The sequence below is a fragment of the Thamnophis elegans genome, chromosome 2 (genome assembly GCF_009769535.1).
Source record: "Thamnophis elegans isolate rThaEle1 chromosome 2, rThaEle1.pri, whole genome shotgun sequence".
In the NCBI taxonomy this organism is placed as follows: Eukaryota; Metazoa; Chordata; class Lepidosauria; order Squamata; family Colubridae; genus Thamnophis; species Thamnophis elegans.
The window spans coordinates 154,454,998-154,481,731 of NC_045542.1; positions in this window are offsets into that span (position 1 = coordinate 154,454,998).

Sequence of the window (26,734 nt, forward strand, 5' to 3'; positions counted from 1 at the left end):
TTTCATGGTCACCATTTAAAATTTATACCAAATATCCTCTTGTCGAACCAATATATATGTATACATTATATTATTATCAATTATTTATCTAACTATATCCATGATCAATCCAATTTCAATATTATAGGCTTTCATACATAACAAAATTTCTAAACTTCCTTTCATGGTCACCATTTAAAAATTTATACCAAATTTTCTCCTGTCAAATTGTAGGTGCTTAATCAATAAAGCTTTTTAATAGAAGACGGAACAGCCGCCTATCTGAAATAGAATAGGGTCTCCTGCTTGAGCAGAGGATTGGACTAGAAGAAGTCCAAGGTCCCTTCAAGGTCTATTCTGATTGATTGAGTGAGTGAGTGAGTGAGTGAGTGAGTGAGTGAGTGATTTTGACAAGGAGATAATTTGAGAATATACCCCTTGACATGCTGATTATGTATTCATTATTAATACACCAATCCATTTCATAATCAGTTCTCTAAGTTGTAAAATAAAAATTCTTCTTATACAATTAAATTCCTTTCTCACAAGGGCTTCCCTCCCCGGATCAATTGCAATGTAAAAAGAGGGAGGACAGAAGCAAGTTTTCACATATCTAAGGAGATTCTCAATCATGCAGGACATGGTTGTCCTGAAGGTGATTTTCCAAAAGGCAACTAGAGTTTCTTGGAGGGTTTCCTTGAAAACAGGATCGCAATTTCCAACCTTCGTACCTGGCTTCTGACAAGCAAAGTCAATTGGGAATGTGACAAATGATGATCACACAATGTGGCATCTAATAACCGTGCAGAATTTATTTCATAACCACATTCAAAACTGATCCTGGAAGTCAGCACAGTCTGACATCAAGCGTAAGAACTGTGCCAGTTAGTGGTGGAGCTGCCAGTCTCTATTGTGGTCAGTAAGTGAGGAATACTAGAACCGAGATGGATGGGGACAGATAAATCAGAACATCCCTGTGCCTGTTTGTGGGTGAAATTGCAAGTTCTCTATAAATTTATTCTGCTATACAACAACTATGGTACTTATCAATTCAAGAACCTGGGAATACAAACTTTGGCAATTATGAGGTTCTCGCTCTACCTAAATCATTGATATTTTATTCTAGAGGGAAAAAGAGATTCCAAAACTCCAAGTTAGCACAGTGCAGTAATATTTTTAGATGTTTTCACTGGGCAATAGAATGGTGGATAAAGATCACAAGGGTAACAAGATGCCATCATTCACCATAGGAACTCCATTTATTGGAACAAATCACCATAGCAGTAGAGAAGGCAAAGAAATCTACAGTTTTTCATAAAGACTAGTTAATCTCTTGTTTTTTAATGAGGCAAAAAATAAGAAGTGGAGAAAAAACCCAATAATTCTGATGTCACAGCATAGAATATTCATATATATCACAGAACTATATGAAATGAGGGGACAATAGCCATTTTCTGACAAAATAGTGAGTTTCATTTCTGCAGAAGTCCTCATTATTATTTCTTTCTGTTCTCTTTTTACATAATTTGTCTGTCTGTATGAGTTTGCATACGTTTATGAGGAATAAAATGTGAAGTTTGGATTCTATCAATTTTTCAAAGAAGATATTTTTTAACAAGTTGGGTGTTACTTAAATGAAGGTATAGAACAGATACAATAAACTTGCCTAACAAATTATCTATTTGGGAAAAGTCTCATGCTGTTTGCTAAGTTGTACATATTTTTAAAATCACATTTCTGTTTTGCTTTTCAGAATAAGCTGCTCCTTCCTATTCAAATCAGGTCGCAAAAGAATAATGTAGCACTTGGGGGAAAAGATGCAGCCTAGCAGTCCAGCACTGGAGGCCAAGATAGAGAAGACCTGCACAGCTACCATGTACTTGCCCTTGGTGCTGAGGTAGGTGGGCACAAAGGAGATCCAAACGCTACAGAAGACCAGCATGCTGAAGGTGATCAGCTTGGCTTCATTGAAGGCTCCAGGCAACCTCCGAGCCAAGAAAGCCATTGTGAAACAGACAGCTGCCAGGAGACCCATATAGCAAAGTGCAGTGTAAAACATGGTGACTGAGCCTTCATTGCACTTCAAGACAATCTCTCCTGCCTGGGAATGCATATCTGAATCTGGAAACGGAGGAGCTGTACCCAACCAGGAAGTGCAGATTATAACTTGGACAACAGAGCAAGAAAGGACAACGAACTTGCCCAAAGGCTTCCTCAGCCATTTCCTCACACTGTTCCCAGGCTTGGTGGCTAGGAAGGCCAGTACCACCGTGATGGTTTTGGCCAAGAGAGAAGAGACAGCCACTGAGAAAATGATGCTGAAGGCTGCTTGTCGCAGAAGGCAGGTGGTTTTCCTTGGCTGCCCAATGAAGAGGAAGGAAGACAAGAAGGAAAGCAGGAGGGTAATAAGGAGGAGGTAGGAGAGGTCCCGGTTGTTGGCTTTGACTATGGGAGTTTCCATGTGCTTAACAAAGATGCTTAAAACAAAGCCGGTGTTCAAAGAGAAAAGTAAAGCAAAGGAAGTAAGGATGATCCCCAAATCTTCTGTGTAGGATAGGAAGTCTATCACCTTAGGAATACACTGAATTCGCTCCTTGTTGGGGTGCTGATCCTCAGGGCATCTCACACACTGTTCAGCATCTGCAAAAAACCAACGCAGCCCCCACGTTCTTTACTTGGGTGGAAATATTTCAATAATAAAGAAGTTAACCATATGTTGAATTACATTCCCAAAATGTGGAATTTAGACAAAATAAATGTAAATAGTCCTCGACACATGACCACAATTGAGCCCAAATCTTCCATTGCAAAGCAAGGCAGCTGTTCAGGGAGATTTGGTCAAATTCACAAACTTTTTTGCCTCAGTTCTTAAGTGAATCATGCAGTTGTTAAGCAAATCTGGCTTCCCCCATTGATTTTGCTTGACGGGAAACTGGTGAGTGGTGATCACTTGACCCCGGGAGAAGGCAGCTCCCATAAGTACATGCCAGTTGCCAAGTACCCAAAGTGTGATCATGTGACCATAGGATACTGCAAGAGTGGTAAGAGTGAAAAACGGTCATTACTCACTTTTTTTCACTGCCGTTGTAACTTTGAACAGTCACTAAACAAATAATTGTAAGAAAAGTTGAAAGGGGGGGGGGGTTTGCAGCCTTTTTCCATACTTGCCTTTTTCTTTTTTCCTCTTTCTTCAATTATTTAAATATCTTTTTATATTTTTTCTTAATTTCACACACACATTCACACACACAATATATACAGTATATACAGAGGAAGTATTTGTTAAACAATTTTATTGTATACAAAGTACTTATGTATATGTATCATTAGTTATAAACAATAAAAATGTTTTAGAAATGTTCAATGTGGCAAACACAGACACAGACACTAAAATTCTTTCAGAAATGTTTCATATGGAAATGATATTTCTAGATTTTTCCTTCTTTTTATTAATAATCATATACTTCATTTTATATTTTTATTATGTGTTTTTTTCCTATTTGTTTTTGGTTTGTTTGCTTGTTTGTTTGTTAAGCTGGGTTTTTTGATATTTCTTTAAAACTGTTAAATATTTATTTAGCTATTATTTATTTGTTTCTTTTATTGATTTATTTGAATTTATAGGGCCTGTCTGTCACTTTCATTGTCTTTGGGTTGCTTCAAAAATAAAAACCCAATATACTAAAAATAATTGCCTTCCCAGTGATCTGAGGGCTCCATCCTATTCTGGGTTTCCCAGGCCCATTGGCAAAGCAAGGTCTTCAGGGCCTTGCGAAAGGGTATCAAAGTGGGAACCAGTCTAATCTCTGTGGGGAAGAAGTTGCCAAGGGAGGGAGCCACCACAAAGAAGACCCTTCTACTTGATCACACCAGATGTACCACCTTAGGAATCGGGACCCACAACATTCCCTGCCTGCCCAATTTGGTGGATCAGGTGGATATGATGGAAGAGACGATCATTCAGATAACTTGGTCTCAAGCCATGGACGGATAGAAAAATATAATAAAACAGTTCTTCAACCCTTTACCAATTCTCTTTCGGTAAAATCTATATCTTTCTTTTACAAATGTGGGGGGGAGGGAGATAAGCTAAGAACAAATTAAAGTGGTAGAAATCATTGTGAATATTAAAAGCAAAAAAGATGTGGGGAACTTTTCTCTCTGGAGTCACCCACCTTCCTGAGTGGAGATGGTCCCTTCTGCACAAGGGACACAATGGTAACAGCAAACTGGCTTTGTGGGGTCCAGCAGCCTGACAAATCCAGGTAGGCAGCTTTCCACACACCGAGAACTCAGCAGGGGCTGAAGATAAAGAAAAGGAGAATTCAGTGAAAAAGGTGGAGCTGATGCCCCTAGGAAATGTGAAGTAAAACAGAAGGAGCCAAGCAAACTAATGCCCCAAGTTTTCATTTGTGGAATCTAAACTGTAAGATTCTCAGTCAATCAGGTGCCAAAGATGCTTTTTCAGGAGGCAACTGGACTTCCTTTGTTTTTGGTTTTTTTTTTTTTTTTTGAAGGCATTTCTCTTCTCATCCTAGATGCCTCTTCAGCTCTGACAGGATAGTGGGGAATGGGGGGATTTATATTCCTTGCAGACAGCTGGTCGCCTCTGGTTCTGCCACAGCTTTAACCAATAACCCATAAAAGGAACCCTGAATTCTATGGTTGAAGGAGGCCTTTTGACAAACTGCTGAGAGGCAAGGTTGGGGAAAAGGAACAGATTTTAATGAAGGTATTCAATATGTGGAAATAAAAGAAATTTTGTTCCCTACCTCATCGATCTGCATGCCGCTTCTGATTGCATCCTGGTCCATTCTGAACTTGAATGTGTCCTCTGAGCATCTCTTTCTTTCCAGACTCCCCACATTCGTTTTGTAAAGAGACCAATTGGGAAACCTCACCCAGTACAAGAAGTCAAAGTCAGCTGCCAGGTCCCCTTTCTCATTCAAATAGACTCCCTCTATGGAATTATTGTAGTACTGGGAGATGTGCAGGAAAGGGTGAAGCTAAAATAGCAAAGAGAAAAGAACCATTTGAAGAAAACAGGAAAGTGGGATTAAGTTCTAAACTCTCCTGATTCCATAGCTGGCCTTCCTGTAAATCAAGGCTTGGTCCAAGGGCTAAGGACAATTCCCCATAACTGATCTAAAGAGCATCCACCCTGGATCTGGACCCAACCAATGTTGCTATGGTATGTGTCTACCCTCTCAGTCATTTCCCAGTGGCTGGACTTCCCTTCCTGGTCATGGGTGACCCAGTTGAATAGGTTTGAAACACCTGGAAGCTGCCCTCAGATGGTTTCAGACTAAAGAATGTAAAGCTACTTTAGCACCAATGTAGCTGAACATATGACTGTCCCACTCATGGACTGAGGATGAAGAAGACATTATGGTTACGAGCAGAAAGAAGCAGTTGAAAAAAGAGAAGGGCATATTTCTTCGTTAGCATAGATGCAAAATAGGAACTAGGAGAGGAGATGTAGGTCGAGGAGATGGGAAAGCCAGCTACTTGTTCACCCCTCAGCTTCAGAAGCTTTCTTGGTGATGTAGCAAGTTAGCACCCATCCCTTCTCCTAGAAAATGAAATATCAAGGGAAATATTGAAAAGGCAGAATATTATATTTCCATGGATGTGAAAAGGAAGAAACGTGTTTTTAAGGACAAAGTAACTCACTGTAGCTTCCTGCCCCCCCCCCCAACCAGTTTTGTCAATGAGCCATTAATGGGCTAATCTACTCTACATAACAAAAATAGGAGTACCCTTCAACAGAAACTACATGGTATCTGGGAGCTCAACCAAGCTTGGGATTCAAAAGATACAAAACCTACAAAGTTAGCTAAGACCCCCACCCCTGGGAGTCTGACATCCAATCAGAATACATTTCTTACACAGGAACAGGAAACAGAGAGGTGAGGCCAAACAGAGAGTATAAAAAACCCAGGAACTCTCACCAAGCCACTTCCCCCCCCCTCTTTTTTTCTTCACCCAACATCTGGAAGCATGTGATCCAGTGGTGGGGTTCAAAAATTTTAGAACCTATTCTGTAAGTGTGGCCTGTTTTGTAGGAGTGGCTCAGCAGTCATGTGACTGGGTAGGCATGGCCAAGTTGGAAAATATGGTTTTTTGCAGCATTCTGCACTTATAGGACCAAAATATATGGTTAAAAGTGTTGCGTCCTCCCAGCTGGCGGGAGAATCGCTGGCCGCCTATTGACCAGCCGCCTGACAGCTGTCATATATAAATAGCTGTCAGGCAGCCCGAGCGCTGTCCGTGTTCTGAAGTTGTTCTTGCTGTTGCTTGTTGAATAAAGTCGTTGAAATTTACCTCACGCCTCGTACTTTAAACTGGCGATGAGGATGAGCGACACGGACCCCGTCATCGTCCCTGCCCTGGCTCCTTCATCGGTCTTCGCCGCATTCAGGCCAGAGGCCGAATCCTGGGACGCATTTTTGGAGAGGTTCGAGGTCTTCCTCCAAGCACATGACCTCTCCGAGCTCCCTGAGGGGAGACGACGGGGCACTTTCTTGCACTATTGCGGGCCCGAAATGTTTGCCACCACACGGGCTCTCTATGCACCGACCCCGGTGCACACTATGCCACTGGATCTCCTCATAGCTCAGCTCAAGTTACACTATGAGCCTACGCCTTCCAAGTATTCACGCCGGCAATTTTTCTGGCACTGTATTCAAAGGCAAGGACAATCCATCAGCCAGTACGTGGCTGAACTGAAGGCAGCCGCGATAAACTGCGAATTCACACATCTGGAAGATGCCCTTCTGGAACAGTTTATTTACGGGCTCCTCGACATCAATCTGCACTGTTGAATTCTGTCCCGCGCCAAGCTGTCAATGAAGATCGCGGTGGATGAAGCCCGAGCTTACGAGATGGCCGGCCAGTCCACCCCGGATGTTCGACGGTTCCCTCCGTCCGCGTTGCCGGTGCTGCCCAACTCGGCTGTGCATAGCCAGATGTTGGTGCTTGATCCATGTGCCGATGCCGCCTCTTCTGTCGAGCGCCTCCGCTCCTTGCCCCCTCGGGATGGTGGCGTGTGCTTCAGCTGTGGCGGCCACCATCCCAGGGCCTCCTGCCGCTTCCGAACGGCTCTCTGCCGCTGATGTCGGAAGAAGGGCCACATCTCCAATGTATGCCGCTCCGCTCCGGGAGACGCTCGAAACCAGAGGCCTCCTCCTCCTGCTTCTCCTGCTCCGCCTGCTACCTTCCGCTGACAGACTCCGGCCTCCTCCTCCACCCGCCTGGCGTGCTATGCTGTTTCCGACCCCGAGCCTCCTCTGCCCGATTGGCAGCCCGACTCCGCTGCCTCTTCCTCCTATTGCGGCCAGGGTAAGATGCACCTTCATGTCTTACTCACGGGCCACCCCTGCAAAATGGAATTGGACACGGGCTCCGCCCACTCAATTCGCGGCCCTGCGTCTCTAGCCGCGTTCTCTGCTTCACAACCGTCGCAGCCAGGGCCTTCTCGCCCAGCGGCTGCCCAACATGCCCAGCCGTGTCCAGCCGTGGCGCTGCCAACTCCCGCCGCGTTCCCCGCTACGCGCCACCACCAACCAAGAGTTCCATCAAAAGAAGGAAGCCTACCTTCAACTTTTCCTGCGGACTCAGGGGCTGGGCCTTCCCGTCTGCTGCGTCACAGCAGCAGACCACCTCCTCCTCTGATGATGGACACTCCCTCTTTCCGGAGATCCCAGCGCGTGCGCAGAAGACCAGCGTACCTAAAGGACTACGCATGTGCTGTCTGGGGGGAAGGGGTGTTGCGTCCATTCGACGCATCCGGTAGGCGGGGCCAGAGCCACAGGCTCTTGATTGGCCCAGGCGCACCTGCTGGCTGGTGGGACATTCACTGGCCACCTATTGGCCAGCTGCCTGACAGCTGTCATATATAAATAGCTGTCAGGCAGCCCGAGCGCTGTCCGTGTTCTGAAGTTGTTCTTGCTGTTGCTTGTTGAATAAAGTCGTTGAAATTTACCTCATGCCTCGTACTTTAAAAAAAGTACCTGGCAGTGGCATTTTTTCCAAGACTGATGCCACCACATCTGCCCTCTGACAGGTCCTCTTCAGAAGGATGAGGCTTCCAGGGTCCCCCTTGTGTTCCTCGTCTTCCGGCTGCAGCCCCCTGCTGTGGAAAACACACCCACACAATTACAGCCCTGAGCAGGACCAAATCCCCTCTCCCAACTGGCCCTTCCTCCCTTGGAGGGCTTCAGAGGGAAGCTTCTCCAGAAGCCTGGGTGAGTGAGAACAAGTTCCCGCCATTACGAAGTCTACGAGGCTGTAATTGTACCTGGTGTGCATGTGCGGCTATGTTTTCCACAGCGTGGAGCCACAGCGAGGCTCTGAGCGGCCAGCAATGACTCCAGAGCCCATCTGTGGGGTGTTCCTCATCTTCCTGGATGGGTTCCGGAGTCATTGCCGGGCTAGCTGCATAGAGCCTCACCGCGGCTCCACGCCATGGAAAACATGGCTTTTTAACCAGGCAGCTATCATAGAGAAGAGGGCAGTGCGCACCCATGGGCTTGTGCAACAGCCGAATCCTAGCGTCCTGTTCCTTCTTCGGCTGCTGCACAAGACCACGTGGCGTGCGCTGCCCTATTCTCTCAGACAGCCGCCTCGTTTCCAATGGAGGGGGTGGAGAATGCATGTATTTTCCTCCCTCTGCAGGGATTTCCCACCCCCTATTGGTAACGAGGTGGATGTTGGCGGGGCAAACCTGGTGCGGACAGGTGGGGCAAGCGAATGGCAACTGGGAGGGCAGAGGGAGCGAGCAAGGGGGCAGGCAATGGGATGGAGCGTTCTGGTAAACAGCCTCCAGAAGAACAGGTACCAGAAGAAAGGCTAAATTTGACCAACGGGTTCTCGCATATCACAGCGTACCCCCTGAAACCCACCCCTGATGTGATCCCCCTTTTCTGTTCAGGAACTCAAGCCATGTCATCCTGTCCACCATTAAACCATCTTTCAAAGCAGCCTCCATGTTTCCAGTGTCTTTTTCCCCACTTGGAACTCAACCCAGAAGGACATTTCTTCCAACAGTGACTGAGCTGGTCCCTCCTGCTCACCCTAAAGTGATGTCGTTTGAATGTTATGTAGAAAAAGATCATTATAATTCAAAATCGTAAAAAAGGCAAATGAAAAGAAACAGATGTATTCAACACATAAATTGTTTTTCAAATTTCCAAACTGAAACACTAGACTGCATCTTTTAACACAGCTTACAGGAAGGTTCATTTATCCAAATGAGGGTTCTTAAAATAAATGATTGTACCTCTTCAGTCAGATACTAAATAAGTGCTTCTATCAATTTATTGGAAAACTACAGAAGATCTGCCAGTCGAAGATCTGGACACTTATAATTCCCCACCTTCATACAATTGGATGAAAATAAAATTAAACTTAATAATAATTGGTTTGTGTCAAATATCCATAAAAAGGCCTGAAATTCCAGGGTGGGAGACTGGATTCTCCCCTTCAGCAGAAACCTTTGTGATGGAAAAGTACCTGCCAAGGCTGCAATTGTTGAACTTCTGATCTGTTTCCATTCTTGGTGGCTCTTCGCTGGGACTGGAGAGCATAAGCTTCATGTAAAGCATGTGCAACTGTCCAGACCGTGTGATAAATGTGGTAGCCGTCCATGGACAGAATCCTTTCCTTCAGCTCTTGAGACATTGGCCTCCGTTCTTCTTTCTCTCTGCACCATGTCCAGCCTTTCACAGATGGGGCATGCTTTGAATAGGAACAGGAATAGATTTCCTCCACAATTTCCTCAGTAACAGATGCAAGTTTTCTGTCAAAATTTATTTTTTTATTTGTGCGACTAAGAAAAGAAAAGATACGGTAGCTTTTTCCCCTGAATTTTGGAATGATTGACATCTGGAAAGTGAGGTCCCAAATAGATGTTATGATCCAAACTTTCCCAACAACGTATCTCTTCTTGATCATCAGGAAATTTAGTGTGGTTGAAAATCCATGCACAAAGGTTTGAACCTCAGCATGGTAAATAAAAATCTCAGCTTTTCTATATAAAAGTCCGGCATCCTTCTCCTTATAATCAAACCCATAAACTGAAATGGTCAGCGTAAAAGCAACGCAAATACCATTCTGGTCAAGTATGGGTGTGAAGAGTCTCAGAAATTTCTCTCCATTTTCAGTATCTGCAGCAAGCAGTGCAGTCAATGTCCACTTGAAATACTGGAGGATTTTGAGGATTCCTAGATACTGACTTGTTTCTGTGGGGAAAGTGGAGTAAAAGAAAGGGAATTGTTTTCTGTCCCTCAAAACCAGTGGAGGAAAAGTGGAACGGACCTGAAAAGAAGAATAAATGAGTGACATTTATCTACTGTGGCCACAATATCTACTGTGGAAAATTGGGAGGGGGGATCGTATGGAGTGTGGTTGATATGTCATCTAAATAACATTCTTTCCAGAAAGCCAAAGCCACTTTGCCCTGCAGCTGCGATGAGGTGACTGGGAGACATCATCAGTTTTGGATGGTAACTGATTGGATCATGTGATGGATACGTGGGCAGGGACTTGAACTTTCCTTTTGGTGGGGAAAACCTGGAAACTTTCAGATTCTGGTTTTCCCAGATGTGCCAATATGACATCTCTAATAAAATGGAACTTTAAGGAAACTTAAGCCTCGGAGTCTTCTTTCACTGGAGGTGTTACTTGGAACCCTGCTCAAACACTGAAGTTTTCCCACCGCAACTTTCACCAACATAACCCCGACAATTTTTCTTCCCCAAATAGCCCATGGTATCCTCCAATCTGAACAAGAGCCTTGGTACAAGAATCCCATGCAATTCACATCTAATTCAGATTCTTGAACCTTCTTCCCCAACTTTGGGTGCATATCAGGGGAACCTGTCCCTTTTGTAATGGCCAAGCAGTCACACCTGTCATCTACCTGAGGGTTCTTGTAGAGGTTCAGGAAACTTGAGATATGGATGGACATGTCTGCACTGATTCCTTCAAGCACCACTAGAGTGTTTCTCCTCTTTCCACAGCTGTAATTTGGAACATCTGCCTCTCCCTTTGATAGCAGATCCAGCAAAGTCTCCGAAGTTCGTTTTGTGGTGACACCATTATCATAAATATTGTAGCCAAAGGTGAGATTGGGTAAGATTTGGGGATTTTGATTAATCTCCTCAAAGGCAAAATGGAAGGACAAGGCTTTCCAGAACTCTGTGTTACCTGTTCTGGAAATATGAGTACATTACATTTTCACCATTCATTCCCTCAGAACAACATATTTAAAAGATTCTCTTTAGATTTTAATAGTAATAAATACTTATCAAAAAAAAATTCTCGGTCTAATATCTGAGATATTTCTTTGGCTAATTTAGAACACAAATGAGATGATTTACAGTCACCAAAATATCAGTTTCTTTCCTGCAAATATATTCAATCGCTTCCAAGCCTTTACTTGCAGCAGGACACCTTCTCTGGTGAGGAAGAACCAAATAGACCTACATTGGGGCAGTCAGAATTAGAACCTGGGGTCTAAAAAACCAAAACAAGTAATCTCACTATCATCACCCACCCCCCACCCACCCACCCTTGCCCAGCAGGCGCTTTGCTAACTTAAACCATAAGCCCAAAAGAGACTCTTATATCTACCCAACTCTCTTTACTCTCCTGCCCTCATTTTTTTTTCTATCCAGACTGAGAAGTATTTCATTCAGTGTTAACTTTACAGTAGAGTTGATATAGTTCATTTCGCAGCAGCTGCAACTCACAAAACCTTGGCTAGAATAGTAGATTTGGGCACAAGAAGAATAAATCATTCATTACTGCAGTTCCACCCTTGGTGCAGAATCTACATGCAATATGATAAACTTGCAGGTGGCATTCAGGCTAAGGCTCTTCTGACTGGGAGGAAATAAATCCCTTCATTTGGCTGAAATCTATTTTTCTAGTCTGGAAATCTGGAAAGACAAGGAAGGGGAACCTGATAAGGGAGAGACTGCTTAGTTAAGGGATGTCTGTAGCATTTTAAACTTAGGAATATAATGTTCTTCCCGAACATCAAATAAGTAACAGAGAAAATATGTTGGAAAAAGATTCACTAAGAACTTTTCAATACTTGCAAGCAGGGTAAATATAGTATCTTGAAAAGTACAAAAGGGATTTCCAACCTTCCTTTCAGAATGAATGAATGAATGAATGAATGAATGAATGAAGGAAGGAAGGAAGGAAGGAAGGAAGGAAGGAAGGAAGGAAGGCAAAGACACATGGAACTTTGAGTAATTTATTTCTAGCCATTTTGACTTAATTTCAAAGTATGATATGAACTATCAAAAGGCTCCCATCATATACCTTAGTAGTTTGCATGCTACCTTCCTTCTGTAACAATCTCACAGCACAATCTCTCACACACAAGAAATGGATATCTCTGTCAGACATAGAGACTTACAGCCACCAATAAAGAATGGGTTCTTCGTCAAACCGACAGTTTAAGATATCATAAGCATTTTTGAAATTAGTGATCCCACTGATGAGATGCTCTCCTGGTTTGTAGTAATTCAATAGCTTTACTTCATCTTGTTTCAAATTCAAGGGACATTTCGACCTCAGCACCACACAGATGATATGGGACAAAAGCAGAAGAATAATCAGCATAGTTGTCATGTTTGGAAGAACCCCTTGTTCTCACCAAATATCTCTACAGATGATCAAGGACTATATTTTCTGTCATTTCCCTTATTCAAGAGCTCAGCCAACATTTTATATTTCAAGGAGTTGGGAAAAAAATTCTCTCCAGACGAATCCTTCAGCTCCATTAGTGGCAAAATGCATTGAAACACCCAGACTTTCTGGAGTCAGTCATCAAATCATGTTGTTGATAACTCTGTTGTTTACACAGAAGGCAATCATTGGGGAAATCGGCTAGAAGACAAGCAAAATGTGACTAACTATAATAGGAATCATTCCCTCTGCAACGTCCCAAAGCTCTGGGTGATCTCATGGACTAAGAGGCAGCTGGGAAACTTGCTGATGCAACTCGTACAACTTTCAACTTTTTCAGTGATCCATCTCAATAAGTATTTGGACCCAGTATTTACCTAAGTTATGCAATAATAGAATAACCTTTCTTCCACTAGTAACTAGGGTGTTGCAGGAGGCCTTCCAGAGGCCCCAAAGGAAGGAATAAAATATGGTGGATTTCAACTCTCACCCACCAACCATAGATTTCCCCATGAAAACTAATGGCCAATACATTGCCTTTGCCTTTTCAAAAAGATGTGAGATTCCTCCCTTATTTCCTGTATTTGCATACAACATCTCACTTTGTCACCTTTTAAGTGATTGTCACTGCAATCTAAGGTGGCTATCAGTAAATACAGGTTGTCAGCTAAACCCAAGTACAATGAAAGTATCACACCAAAATTCAATAGTTGGATTCCAATGACAGGTGAAATCATACTATGGTTTACTTCTTTGTTGGTTGCACAAGTCTTCTTAAAACTCAGCAATTTCTAATCATACATTATGACTTCTCATATTGTGTAAGTATAGATAGTTTTCAGAACATCACCCATCCCAGATAAGACCGGAAAAAAGGCTAGGTGGCCTAATTCCACTTTATTGTAAGGGTCCATTAACAGAATGCTGCAAGTCAGAAAGTTCCACCTTCCTTCAGCCAGGGGAAGGATACTGCAAAATCCCACACACAGACACACACAGACACCCCTGAGGGCAGGATATTACAAAATCTCCATTCCCACTCCAGGGGAACGGATACTGCAAAATCCCCATTTCCACCACTTTGGGGCCAGCCAGAGGTGGTATTTGCCAGTTCTCCAAACTACACAACGTTTCCGCTAACGGTTCTCCAGAACCTGTCAGAACCTGCTGAATTTCACCTCTGGTACTAAGATCCCGATATCTGTTTACATTTCCAGCACTCTGATGATGCTATATTTTGGAACATCTTTGCCATTCTTGCTGGTAGCAAATGCCATCTCTAAAACATTTTGTAAAGGTTTTCTTTGTATGCTGTTGACACAGTTAGTTTGTAATTTCTTTCCCAAAGTTTTTGCCAATTGTCTGGTTATTATATCCAAGATTTTTGGCCCATATTATCATAGGTTCTTTTACACGTTCTTCTCACATTTTCAATAAGTAATTATAAATTTTCTTTATTAACTTGTCATCTGTCCCTAGAAAAATAGGGGTTTCTTGTAAAATCCATATATTTTTACATCTTTCTTTTATCTTGTTTGTATTTGAATATGTGGCCACCGGGTCGTCGATTACTTGGTTTTTTTAGTTACTGTTTTGATTTTAAGTCCCCTGGTTTATTTAGGATGTCTTTGTACCTTACAATTTTTCAAGATCTAGAACATGAGGATGTATTACGGCTTCCATCGTGGATTGCCATACCGGTATTTTCACGTAATTATTCTCTTTGATTTTTTTCCCCCATACTGAAAGCAGAGCATTCCTGAAATAGTGCCTTTGGAAGTATCTGTGTATTAGACTTTTCCCATACTATACACATGCATGCCACCCCAGTTGTATGTCATGTTCTTATAATATTCTTTTGTCCTTCCTTCTAATTTATCCATTCCTTTTCCCATGTGAGCCCTGAGGCCTGGTAATACAGCTCCCAGTCTGGTAGCCCAAGCCCCACCCCTTTATTTTGGTGTCCTGTAGCTTTTTCAGTTTGATTCTTAGTTTTTTGCTTTGCCAGACGAACTTTAGAATCAATTTGTTTAAGTCCTCAAAGAACTTTTTCCCAAGTTTTATCGGAATTTCTTGAAATAAAAATAGCAATTTCAGTAGGATATTCATTTTTCTTGTGGCTATCCTTTCAACCAATGTTCAAGAGAGAACCACGTGCCTCATCTACATAAGGAATTTTTCGGCTTTTAACCCTTGCTTAATTCTGCTCGAGTTATCAAAAAGATAGACTAAATGAGGCACGTGGTTCTCCCGCCTCCTCCTGTAGAGGGCACTTTTTCAGAGGCTTTTTAAACAGTTAAGCACTAAGCAGAGTCATCCACTTTGACTCTGGCAGTAACTACCTCAGCCTTTTTTCTTTTACATTTTTTTTCTTTTCATGATGACAGTGTGAGGCCCTGCCTCCCCTGACTGCACGTCCCTGATTTCTGCCCTCCCCAGCCCCCAGGAGTTCTCTGAAAGCCTCCATAAGGCTAGGCACGGGCATTTTGGTGAAGGGGGCAGGGCTTTGGGAGGCAAAAAATGCTGTATTCAATGCATAAAATGCACCCAGATTTGCAGCCTCATTTTTGAGGAAAAAAGGTGCATCTTATACTCTGAAAAATATGGTACATTGGACTCTTGGCATCCGCTCCCAGAGCTCTTCACTTATCCCTCCCTGGAACAATCTCTACCACCCAGGAAGCACACAGGACCTTTAGCCAGCCCATGAACACTTATCTAGTCAGCTATGTGCTGAGAATCTCTGGATTGCGATGGGGTAAAAATGTGGACAATAAATAAACATCTATAAAAGTCCCACAATCCATTAACAAAGCTATCTGATTAACTAAGGAGATAAGATGAAGTTGAAGTATATAAAATAGGGAAATTTTGAATTCACTAATAATAAAAAAAGAATCTATGAACAGTTCAATAACAAGTTGCTGAGTCCATTTGGCATTGAAAAGCCCTGGTTCTAACTATGATTCCAAAGATGGAGTAAGATCTATTTTGAGAAACCAATTGCTGAATACTTTCATAACTGTGATGTTTAGAAGATGGTTAGTGTCATGTCTACATCAGGGGTGTCACATGACGTATCATGAGTTTTTTCTCCTTTCTAAACTGTTGCCATGGGGGGGTCAGCATGTGACACATCTGGCCCGTGGGCTGCTACTTTGACCCCCCTGGTCTAGATACTACTTTGAACAAAGTAAATAAATTCTATGTGATTAAAAGTGATTAATCAGCTCTTTAATCAAACCAGTGGGAGAATTCACCAAGAAATTGCTGCTGATGGATCAATCCAATAAATATAATTTTTGTTAGTTTATTGTTGGTGATAACCATAACCCCTTCTGATACCTTTTTGAACCTTTAGATTGCCTGGCTGATAAAGGGAAAAGTGTAACTAGTTATGGAGGCTATTGGTAGAACTGAATGAAAAGGTTCTTATTGTTTACATGCCCCCTTTACATTTATGACAACAGAAATTATTATTAGCATAAGCCAGGAGTGTTAAACAATGACGTAATGACACAGGTTTGACACTCCTACTATAAGCGTACTTATATAACCTTTAAATTTGTTCCAAAACTTGTTAAATTGGAACCTAGAAGGTGGAAGGTAGACAATGATCAATAGTAATAGAGCATTGCCAAATTTGAGTAGCAGACATAGAATAATGCTCTATTGGGTCGAACTGTATAATGTTTGAATGTAGCTCTTAGACCACATTGCAATCAACCTTTTGAAGGTCCCTCATTGAGGTGCAGAAGTCTATTGTGGTTCAGGTTTAGAGTAGTTTGTGGACTCACTTACATCACTCAGCCGACAGAATTGAAGTTTACTATCAATATCATTTAATCTTTTGACATAGTGAAAAAAGACATTCAGAAAACGCCATGCTGGCTCACTGCAGAAATATTTTTGAGGGGTCCTTGGTACAGAAATGTCTGCAAGAAAACAAGAAAGCTCTCAGAGCACCAAGGACCCCTGGCTATTAATGAGCTATTAATATTCTCCTTTATTAGTAATATTTTTAGATGCCCTGGCATGAAACAGCTGTTTCTTGGCCACTGACAGCTGGGAAAATAAAGGGTGAATAAAGATTGGAAGTGCAACAAGTGCCTTCACTCACTATGGAAACTGAAGGCATTGGATTATAAACTCCAGCAGTAGAGAAGAGAAATTGCCTTGTAAAACTTAGTTTACCCCAAACTCCTGATTAATATTTAGGGAAAGTATCAGATACAAAATGAACCCAAAAGATCTGATGTGACAGCATATAAATATTCTTCAGAGATCTACAGTGAATGTGTTACAAAATGTTGAGAGCATGATTTTCCAAAAGAATTCATTTTTATTTATTTATATGTTAAAAACTTTTGTGGTTATTGTTTAAAAGGTTAAGTTCAAATTCTGCTATACTTTTAAAAGAAAATGCCTTTTAACCAATTTTGTGTTATTAGAAGGGAAATATAAAGCAAATAGATTGAGCTTCCCGAGGAAATCATCCCATTAGATTTAAGCGTTTGTCTTGGGGGACAGAGATAAGCAAATGGGTTTCCTGGTGCTTGAAAAATTGTGCACATTTAAAATCACATTTCTGTTTTGTTTTTTAGAATAAGCTGCTCTTTTCTATTCAAATCAGGTCGAAAAACAATAATGTAGCACTTGGGGAAAAAGATGCAGCCCAGCACTCCAGCACTGGAGGCCAAGATGGAGAAGACCTGCACAGCTATCATGTACTTGCCCTTCGTGCTGAGGTAGGTGGGCACAAAGGAGATCCAAACACTACAGAAGACCAGCATGCTGAAGGTGATCAGTTTGGCTTCATTGAAGGCCCCAGGCAACCTCCTGGCCAGGAATGCCACCACCAAGCAGACAGCTGCCAGGAAGCCCATATAGCAAAGTGCAGTGTAAAACATGGTGACTGATCCTTCGTTGCACTGCAGCACAATTTCTCCTGCCTGGGAATCCATATCCGAATCTGGAAAAGGAGGGGCAGAACCCAACCAGATAGTGCAGATCATAATTTGGACAATAGAACATGAAAGGACAATTAAGTTACCCAAAAGCTTCCCCAGCCATTTCCTCAGACTATTTCCTGGCTTGGTAGATAGGAAGGCCAGCACCACCATGACGGTTTTGGCCAAGAGAGAAGAGACAGCCACTGAGAAAATGATGCTGAAGGCTGCTTGTCGCAGAAGGCAGGTGGCTCTTCTTGGCTGCCCAATGAAGAGGAAGGAAGACAAGAAGGACAGCAGGAGGGAAATGAGGAGCAGGTAGGAGCGGTCCCGGTTGTTGGCTTTGACTACTGGAGTTTCCATGTGCTTAATGAATATGCTTAAAACAAAGCCGGTGTTCAAAGATAAAAGTAAAGCAACAGAAATAAGGATGATCCCCAGATCTTCTGTGTAGGATAGAAAGACTATCACCTTAGGAACACACTGTATTCGCTCCCTGTTGGGTTGCTGGTCCTTGGGACATCTCACACAATGTTCAGTATCTGCAAAGAACAAATGCAACACTCTTCATTAATAATGATGTCCTTCTCTTTCATATTTTTATTATCATAGGCTGGGTTTTATTTTGATTTTTTCTGTACCATCTTTAAAAATACAATAAACACTTTATCTTTCATAGGAAAGAAGCATTTCCTTGTTTTATAGTTGTGTAAAAATATAAACGTGATGTTGTATAAGAACCAATTAAACTGGTAGAAATAATTCTGGGTATCAAAACTTAAGAAGACACAGACAGCTTTTCTCTCTAGAGTCACCCACCTTCCTGAGTGGAGATGGTCCCCCTCTCCCGACATGCTCCGCCGCTTTGCCTCCCGCCTCCTCCGATGTACAATCCTCCGCTTTCTTCAGCTCAGATAGAGCCGGGACACCCAAACTGCTGGTGGCGGCGGCAGGGGCCACCTGAGCAGCCATGATCCCCCCTCCCCAGCCAGCCAGCCCACCCACTCCTCACCCGACCTACTGCCCACCTGGCCGGCCGGCTGGCACAAGGCCTCACCACTCTTCTCCTTCTCCTCCTCTTCCTCCCTGCTCAAGCGGTGGCAGGCTCCATGGGACAACAGGGTCTCATTCCTTCCCCGGCGCAGTGAGCTCCAGCAGGCTGGACGCGAGTGCGAGGGGCCTGGCCCCGCGGTGCCTCCTCGCTCAGTTGCAGCCGGCAAAGAAAGGGAAAGAGGAGGAGGAGGAAGAAAAGGGGAGGGGAGCAGGACGGGGCTCCCGGTGGGGGGAGAGGAGAAAGGGAAAGGGGGCACAGTGGGCAAAAGAAAGAAAGCGCCAGACCGCCAGCAGAGGGGGGTAGAAACCCGCCTCTGCTGGCGGGCTGCCCCTCTCTTCTCAAACAAGGCTGCCCCTCTCTTCTCAAACCAACTCTCTCTCAAATTGAGAGAGAGTTTGTTTGAGTGAAGTGAAGAAACACACACACACACACAACACACAAATTACTTACAATAAAAATTACTTACAAATTACATTAATTTTGAACTCCTCCCCCTCCCTCTCACCCACATACCTTTTCCAGCTGTGTCACAATCACAGAAGATTTCAACTCTGCTCTTCTCTGAAAATGTAAAAAATGTAAAAAGAAAGAGGCAAGAACTGCTGAGGTTAGCTGCTGCCAGAGCCACCAATGGATGAGTCTGCTTAACTATTTTTAAAAAGCCTCTAAAAAAGTGCCCTCTACAAGAGGAGGTGAGAGAACCACGTGCCTCATCAACATAAGGAATTTTTTGGCTTTTAATTGTTGCTTAATTCTGCTGAAGTGATCATAAAGATAGACTAAATGAGGCACGTGGTTCTCTCGCCTCCTCCTGCAAGAGGGCACTTTTTTTAGAGGTTTTTTAAACAGTTAAGCACTAAGCAGAGTCATCCACTGTGACTCTGGCAGCAACTACCTCAGCCTTTTTCCTTTTAATTTTCTTTTCTTTTCATGATGACAGTGGTGTCATCCCCTGCTGCCTCCCCTGACTGCACGTCCCTGAGCAGATTCCTCTTTTTCTAATCAATTACAATTTCATATAGGAAATATCCATATTAGACTATATAAACTGCAGATAGATTTTTAAATATCATATTTTCCCCCTTTCTACTATTTAATACTAATTATGTGCTTCACATTTATATATTTTTACGTGGGTTGTTCTTTGGAGCAAGCTGAGTTTTTTTGGTATGTCTATAAAATGTATACATATTTGTTTATTACTTATTTGTTGGTTTTTTGGTTTGAATTTATATGGTCTCTCTCTATCTCACTTTCATTGTCTCTTGGTGGCTTGGAAAAATAACAACACAACATATGAACAATAAAATACAAATGTTAATAAAATCAAAATCAATCAAAAAATAATAGCCTCCCAGCCATCTGATGACAACAATCAATCAGATAAGTTGGTCAGCTCCATCCCACTCGGAGTTCCCAGGCCCATTGGCAAAACAAGGTCTTCAAGGCCTTGCGAAAGAGTAACAAAGTGGGAACCATTCTAATCTCTGTAGGGAAGATGTTCCCAAGAGAGGGAGCCCCCACAGAGAAGGTGTAACACCTTAGGAATGGGAAATCGCAACATTCCTTGCCTGCCTGATTTGGTGGATCAGGTGGATGTGAATGAAGAGATAGTCCTTCGGATAACTTGGTCTCAAGCCATGTAGGGATTTAAAAATATATTAAAACAGTTCATCAACACTTTACCAACTCTCTTTCTTTGGGAAAAATATATATCCTTCTTTTGTAACTGTGAGAAAAAAGTGAGATTGGCTAAGAACCAATTAAACTGGTAGAAATCATTGTGAATATTAAAAACTAAATAGACATGGGCAACCTTTCTCTCTGGAGTTCTTTCACTCACCTTCCTGAGTGGAGATGGTCCCTTCTGCACAAGGAACACAATGGTAACAGCAAACTGGCTTCATGGGGTCCAGCAGCCTGACAAACCCAGGTAGGCAGCTATCCACACACTGAGAACTCAGCAGGGGCTGAAGATAAAGAAAAAGAGAATTCAGGGGAAAAGGCGGAACTGATGCCCCTAGGAAATGTGAGGTAAAACAGAAGGACCGAAGTAAACTACTGTCCCAAGTTTTTATTTGTGGAATCAAAACTTGGACATGATACAACATTATTGGCTGAAAATAAGGAAACCTGGAGAAAATAATATGGAATATCAAGGACAAAAGTGAAAAAATAGGGTTGAATCTTAATATCAGGAAAACAAAGATAATGGCAACAGTTATCTCAATTTCTGAAGGCAAGCTGTTCCACGGATTAATTGTTCTCACTGGCAGGAAATTCCTCCTTAGTTTGAGGTTGTTTGTAGTCCTGCCTGTTAGATCGGTGAGAAACAACAGGTGATAGGTGCGAGTGAGTTTCAGCACTTTTTATTGCAAGAGTAAGTGACTGCTCTCTGCTGGCTGGGCTGCTGGAGTTCGCTTTTTAAGGAGTTGTTTAAACTTCCCAGGGTTTGGGCAACCAATCCCCGGTGAGAATACTATGTGTTCGCTGCTTGGGTTGGACGGTCGTCCCTTGATCTCTTGGTTTGGTGGGGACTATTGTCTGCTTCACTGCTGGCAGTTGAGCATGCCCCGCGGGGCAGAGACCTGGGGTTCTCCGGGAGTTGTTCTGAACTGGCGGGTGAGGTCCAATCGCCCTGGTTCCTCAGTTTAGCGTCCCCCAGGCGGTGTTGGAGCTGGTCGATGTGCCTCCTCCAGATTCATCTGACCTCTAGCTCCACTTGGTATGATTTCAGCCCAGTGACAGCCACAATTCGACCCGCCAGCCAAGTCAGGTACCCGGCATAGTTGTGGGCAAATACCTGGTCATTTATGTTGAACTCCCGGATTGGTCGAGCGGAATCCAGGGGGTTCTCTGGAAGGTAATCTGGGTGGTACTGGTCGGGTCTGGACCTCAGTCTTCTCCCCATCAACAGCTATTGGTGGTGGTTGCATGGGAGGTGAGAGCCAAGGTGGCGCAGTGGTTAAATGCAGCACTGCAGGCTACTGCTAGATCAGCAGGTCAGCGGTTCAAATCTCACCGGCTCAGGGTTGACTCAGCCTTCCATCCTTCCGAGGTGGGTAAAATGAGGACCCAGATTGTTGGGGGCAATATGCTGACTCTCTGTAAACCGCTTAGAGAGGCCTGAAAGGCCTATGAAGCGGTATATAAGTCTACTGCTATTGCTATTGCTATAGGTGATATGTTGGGTGAAAAGGAATTGGTTGAACTTTTCCTGCCAGCTTCCTGGTCCCATTCGAGTGAGTGTTTCTTTTGTGAGCTTCACCATTCGCTCGGCCTGTCCATTGCTCACTGCATTGAATGGGGCGATGAGAACATGCCAGATCCCCTGCTCTGCGAGGAATGCCTCCATCATCTTGGCAGTCAGTTATGGGCCGTTGTCAGAGACCAGGGTGTCAGGTAGGCCGTGGGTCATGAAAGGTTTCCACAGAGTTCTGATAGTGGCCTCTGCCATGGTTGATTGCATGATAATGACCTCCAGCCATTTGGAATAAGCATCCAACACTATCAGGAACATCTGCCCTTCCACTGGTCCAGCAAAGTCGATGTGGATGTGTGACCACGGTCCCTTGGTTGCTTCCCACTCTCACACGGGAGCCCGGGGTGGGGCTAGTCATGTCTCCTGGCAGGTTCTACAAGTGGCTACCCACTCCGTGATGCCCTTATACATATTGGACCACCAGATGTAACTCCAGGCTAGTGCCTTCATCCGTAATATCCCTGGGTGACCCTCATGGAGGGCTGCCGTGGCTCACCTCCGTAGCCTTTGGGGTACGATGACTCTCTCCCCCCACAACAAGCAACTCTTGATAGTTGATAGTTCTGCCTGCTTACTCTGGTAGCTCTGGAACTCCTCACTCAGCTTCTCCTATGGCCACCCCCTCAACATCCAGTTCAGAATTTTTCACAACCCCTTGTCCTTTTGTATGTATTTGGTGATGTCCCTGGCAATGACTGGGCTGGCTGGGTCAATGTCGATCAGCAGTACCGTACAGTGGGGGTGGGGTCTTCTACTAGCTCTGGTAATTGGCAATAGCTGAGTGCATCGACATGGCTGATGTCCTTCCCTGGGTGGTGGATCAGCTAATAGTTGTATGCTATGATGAAAATGGCCCATCTGGTCATCGTTGGGGAGATGTACAGCAGGGTTTATTGGTTCCCAGTGCGGAGCCCCAGCAGTGGCTTATGATCCGTGATGAGTTCAAAATGTCTGCCATACATGTACCATGGAATCTCTTGATCCCTGCAACTGCAGCCAAGGCTTCCTTGTCGATCTGGCTGTAGTTGCATTCTGCCGGGGACAAGGTCTTGGAGTAATAGGCTAGGGAGCCTCTGATCCATCTGGTAGGCAATGGCTTATGAATGCTCTGACTTCGAAGGGGGAGGTGTCACAGGTGATCCAAACCGGCAAAGTATGGTTGAATTGGATGAATACGCTGTTGGAGGATAGGAGCTCTTTTACCACTCCGAAGGTCTCATCTTCCTTCTGTCCCCAGATCCACGGTGCTGTCTTTCCCAGGAGCTTCTGCAGTGGCTCAGCAATGATGGCTTTCTGTTGTAAAAAAATACTATAAAGGTTCAATAGTCCTAAGAAAGCATGGGGCTCTGTCTTGTTCCTTGGAGTGGGGGTGTTTCTAATTGCCTTCATTTGCTGTCAGTGGGGTGGTTGCCAGATCCATCTATCAGGTATCTCAAAAACTCTACCTGCCTCATGCTGATTTTATATTTCTTTGGGTTCACTTTAAGTCCCTTTTCCTTGAACCTCCCCAAAGTCTGTCTCATGTGTTCCATCAGCTGCTCTATGGAGTCCCCTGAGATAAATACATTATCAAAGTATGGCACCACCCCGGGGATTCCTTGTAGTAACTGCTCCATTAAACACTGAAAGAGTCCTGGGGCTATGCTGACTCCAAACTGCAGTCTGGTGCATTTGAAAGCCCCCTGTGGGTCATAATCATCTGTGCTTCCCTGGTAGCTTTGTCCACAGGCAATTGTTGGTATGCCTGGGCCAGGTCCAGTTTGGAAAATATTTTCCCGCTTCCTAGGGAATGCAACAGATGTTGCACAATTGGCACTGGGTACACACTTTGCTGTAAGGCCTTATTCAGCGTACACTTGTAATCCGCACAGAGGCAGATGGAACCTTCACTATTGGGGTTTACCATATCATGTGGTCGGTCGGCACAAGGATTCCTTGGGAAATTAGTTTGTCCAATTGCTCATCCACCTTGGGCCATAGAGCAAAGGGGACCCTTCAAGGTGTGAGCCTGATGGAGATTACATGGGGGTCTAGGTTAAATGAAATGAGTTTCCACATATCCCCATCGAAGACATCTGCAAACTCTGCCAGTAGCCAATCCAGGTCGTGGGTTGAGATTCGATGCAGGCCGGCGATGTCTAGCCCCAGGGGCTTGAACCATTCCACTCCCAGTAAGGACGGCAATGACTCTGAGGGGGGTAGAATGGCCCTAGAGTTTGTGGAACTCCATTCTAGCAATAGCAGTTAGACTTATATACCGCTTCATAGGGCTTTCAGCCTTCTCTAAGCAGTTTACAGAGTCAGCATATTGCCCCCACAGTCTGGGTCTTCATTTTACCCACCTCGGAAGGATGGAAGGCTGAGTCAACCCTGAGCCGCTGAGATTTGAACCGCTGAACTGCAGCTAACAGTCACCTGAAGTGGCTGCAATACTGCACTCTAACCACTGCGCCACCTCGGCTCTTCCTAGGACTTGGATCTGGTTCCCCTGGTAGTCATTGAGCCGGACATTTGGTAGTTTGAGGAACTTCTTGCTGGCTGTCGGGTTCAATTTCTTAATGGTCTGCCAGGACATGATCGTAAAATATGATCCTGTGTCCAGCTCCATCTTGCGTGTTCTCCCTTCAATGGTCACCGTGGCATGGAACTTCTCCCCTTCATAGGCAACTGAGTGGCCCACAGTAGTGTGATGGATCTCCCTCTGGGCTTGGTACTGTTCCTCTCTCCTCGACCGGATTGCGCCACTGCGGCCCCTCCGAGGCGGCGGATCCCGGAGACCTCCTTGGTTCACCGAGGAACTCCGGGAGATGAAGCGCCGGAGGAGATGCCTAGAGCACCGTTGGAGGTCCGATAAGTCCGAAGCGAACCGAGCAATGGTAACCACCTGCACCAAGGAATACACCAGGGCACTTAGGGCTGCAAAAAGATCCCATATAGCCACCTTGGTTGCGTCCGCTGAGTCCCGCCCGGCCGCCCTGTTTAGGATAACCCGCTCCCTACTGAACAAAAGGGAAGCGGGGGAACCCTTGCAGGGCAGAGCCGAAGAGTATGCCCAATTCTTAGCGGACAAAATTGCTCGGTTTCGGTCGGACTTGGACTCCACCCCTGCAGCTCCAGCCGAGGCACAGGAGGATCAATTTGAACAACTCTGGGTTGAGTTTCAAGACGTTACCCCCGGGGATGTGGACAAGGCCATGAGGGCTGTAAGTACCTCCACCTGTGTACTGGATCCGTGTCCCTCATGGTTAGTTACTAACTGCAGTGAGGTGACACGAGGCTGGATCCAGGCGGTTGTCACCGCCTCACTTCGGGAGGGGAACTTCCCCGCCGCACTGAAAGCGGCGGTGGTGAGACCCCTCCTGAAGAAGCCATCTTTGGATCCAGCTATCCTTAATAATTATCGTCCAGTCTCCAACCTCCCCTTTCTGGGGAAGGTTGTTGAGAAGGTGGTGGCCTTCCAGCTCCAGCGGTCCTTGGAGGAAGCAAACTATCTAGACCCCTTCCAGTCAGGCTTCAGACCCGGTTACAGCACAGAAACCGCTTTGGTCGCATTGATCGATGATCTCTGGAGGGCCAGAGATGGAGGACATTCCTCCATCCTGGTTCTCCTCGACCTCTCAGCGGCTTTCGATACCATCGACCATGGTATCCTTCTGCGACGACTGCGGGAGGTGGGAGTGGGAGGCGCCGTGTTGCGGTGGTTCTCCTCCTACCTCTCGGACAGGTCGCAGTCGGTGTTAGTGGGGGGGCAGAGATCGTCCCCTAGGCCCCTAACTTATGGGGTGCCTCAGGGCTCGGTCTTATCCCCCCTACTATTCAACATCTACATGAAACCGCTGGGTGAGATCATTCGCAGGCACGGGATTAGATACCATCAATATGCGGACGATACTCAACTGTATCTGTCCGCCCCGTGCCAACTCAATGAAGCGGCAGACGTGATGAACCGCGGCCTCGAAGCTGTTATGGACTGGATGAGGGTTAACAAGCTCGTGCTCAACCCAGAAAAGACCGAGTGGCTGTTGTGTTTCCCTCCCAGAGATTCGACCAATATTCCATCACTCAGGCTGGGGGGTCAAATTCTACACCCCTCAGAGAGGGTTCGCAACTTGGGAGTCCTCCTGGACTCACAGCTATCGTTTGACCACCATTTAATGGCTGTGACCAGGGGGGCATTCGCCCAGGTTCGCCTGGTGCGCCAGTTGCGACCCTACCTGAATCGGGAGGCTCTCACAACAGTCACCCGGGCCCTTGTGACCTCTAGGCTGGAACACTGCAACGTGCTCTACATGGGGCTGCCCTTGAAGAGCATCCGGCGACTTCAGCTAGTACAGAATGCGGCCGCGCGAGTGATTGTGGGTGCAACTCGGTTCACCCGCATAACACCTATCCTCCGCGAGCTGCGCTGGCTACCTGTCGATCTCCGGATGCGCTTCAAGGTGCTATTAGTCACCCATAAAGCCCTACATGGCAGTGGATCTGGATACTTGAGAGACCGCCTTCTGCCAATTACATCCCTGCGACCAATAAGATCACATAGATTAGGCCTCCTCCGTATACCATCGGCCAGCCAGTGTCGGCTGGCAACTACAAGGAGGAGGGCCTTCTCAGTAGTAGCCCCGACCCTTTGGAACGAGCTCCCCGTAGAGATTCGCACCCTCGCCACCGTCCAGGCCTTCCGCACAGCCTTGAAGAACTGGCTCGCCCGTCAGGCCTGGGGACAAGGATAGTTCCCCTCCCGAATGATGAATGTATGTTGTTTATTATTTTATTATATGTCTTATCTTA